Source organism: Gavialis gangeticus, unplaced genomic scaffold (genome assembly GCF_001723915.1).
Source record: "Gavialis gangeticus isolate Ggan-Ray unplaced genomic scaffold, GavGan_comp1, whole genome shotgun sequence".
Taxonomy (NCBI): domain Eukaryota; kingdom Metazoa; phylum Chordata; order Crocodylia; family Gavialidae; genus Gavialis; species Gavialis gangeticus.
In genome coordinates this window covers 96,641,422-96,643,705 of record NW_017729022.1, presented here as the reverse complement: position 1 = coordinate 96,643,705, position 2,284 = coordinate 96,641,422, and the positions used below count along the sequence as shown (strand labels likewise).

General features: G+C 39.1%; 1 protein-coding gene across 1 annotated transcript in view; it reads right to left on the bottom strand.

The window, feature by feature from the left end:
• ST8SIA1 (ST8 alpha-N-acetyl-neuraminide alpha-2,8-sialyltransferase 1) overlaps positions 1-2,284 on the bottom strand; it is a 313,115-nt gene that overhangs the window by 119,843 nt on the left and 190,988 nt on the right. The window lies entirely within an intron of this gene.

The following is a 2,284-nucleotide window of genomic DNA, read 5'->3' as shown; positions in this document are numbered from 1 at the left end:
TTTCAGGCTGGACATAAGGAAGAATTTCTTTACTGTCCAAGCCCCCAAGGTCTGGAACAGCCTGCCATTGGAGGTGGTTCAAGCACCTACATTGAACACCTTCAAGAGCAAATTGGATGCTTATCTTGCTGGGATCCTATGACCCCAACTGACTTCCTGCCCTTCGGGCGGGGAGCTGGACTCTATGATCTTCCGAGGTCCCTTCCAGCCCTAATGTCTATGAAATCTATGAAATCTATGAAATAAGACCCTGAGGAATAACACAAAAGGCAACTTTTTATAACCTAAAGCAAAACAAATGTTCTCCCCCATTTTACTGAATGTCCTCACCCTTTCAGGTCAAGTTTCTTCTTTCAGTCTCTCAAAACACACAAACAAATTGTATAGATTTTATTTTTTAGTCCTTTTCTTATTCTTTATTTAAAAAGGGAAGGGGCACTAATATTTTCCCTTCATGTAAAGGAATTGCTGGCCCCAGAAGGCATAGAAAGATTGGCTCTCAGTGTGGCATCAAAAGATCCCTTTACAACTACTTGGGGTAGAAATAATGCTGGCTGCACTCCACGTACTTTTGAGTTTTAGATGTGATGTACCATGCCTTAGGCTAGAGACTGAGAACTAGGGTTCTACTGTGAGCTTCATATAAGTGTAGTGGAGGAGTATGTGCTCAGTAACGGAGAATGTTTAGACCCTTCCCTTTTGTATTTGTCTGTGTAACTAACAAGCTTCAGCAATTCCAACATATCAAAAAATATTGCTGTAATCTTGTGATGACAGCTTAGAGGCAGGGAATAGCACCTGAACACATTTAAATGACATCTAGAACAATCTGAACAAAATAAAGCAATATTTCCAAAACTGAGATAATATTCAGTTTTGAAGAGATATTTTAAAGGACGTTATTAGTGAATTGAAGGGGATGTATGTAATTTTTAAAGCCATCTTCATGGGGTGCTTTTTTACACAAACAGCTATAGAATTAGAGATGGAAAAGGCCTATTCAATCTTCTCCTTTATTCCAACTGCTAATCAAAACATTTTTTTATCACTGTAATGTCCCTTACATTTAAGTGATCTGAAATATTTCCCCCAAAATATGTGTATGACTAAAACAATACTGCCTGTAATCAGCTCTTGAGATTTTGTAGGTGTTTCCCTATCACTTATTTCCAACCCATAACAGACTTTGAATAGGCTACTGCCAGCCTGCCCTTTCTGGAAAGAAAATTATTTTCCTGATCAATCTGGCTTCTCATAAAATGTTTGTTGTCTTTGTAACTACCATGGTTTACATCAGTTACAAATACCTAAGCAGTGCAGCAAGCAAAATGAATACAGAGCCTACTAGAGTAATGGTGTTTAGGTGCAAAGGCGAAACTGAAGTGCTTTAAGAGGCATGAATCCATTGAGTCTCTCCCTCTCTCCTGTGCCTGGTGTTTTTCTTCTGTGTATATTTGAGATATATGTTTCCTTTGTCTGTAGCTCATTATAGTTCTCTGTTGCTTTATGGAAGGTATTTTAGTCTCCTAAAATTATGGTAGGAATGCACAATTTGCACAAATCAGTGCAGTTTTATAATAAGCTATCAAATTCTGATAAGGGGACTTTCAAAAGTGGGAGTTAATTATGCATCCATTTCAAAGCCCTGAGAAACTCCCATCGAGATGAGAAATGGAGTGGTGTTCCTCCGCCCTTCTCCCCCACAGTTTTTCTGGTTCATGTTTAACAAAAAGGCATTAATTTCTTTCTTTCTTCCATTATACAGTGCAGATCTAGAAAGTGCCAAATTCAATCAAGAAAGCACTATACGGCACAACCTCCTACTTGACAGATTCTCATGGCTTCAGAAAGGCGAGTGAAAAGGGGAAGCAAGTTGTTGAAAGAAAACTTTGTCACAGAACAACTTTGCTCCAGTCTCAGGTGGTCAGAATGGAATCTTTGGGAGAAAAAAAATCACAGAAGGAGACATTAGACTTTTATAACACATTTTAAGTATTTCTTCTTGTCAAGTGCTACCTGCTCATGTTAATTTCAATGGTCTGCAAGAATTCTGGTATTTAGACTTTATAGGTGATACTCTGCACCTGGCAAGATTGTACCCTGTCTAACACAGCGTAAGTAGGAAGCAAACAAACAAGGTAGCTTTCACTTCCTTCTCACAGCTATTGTGTTTGCAGACTGATGTCCAGCACAGCCCTATTCATCTGTTTACGTGTTTCCCAGAGATACAAGCTCCTGCATTGCCAGGCAGAGCATACAAGTCTGCAACTACTGCCATCTCCCT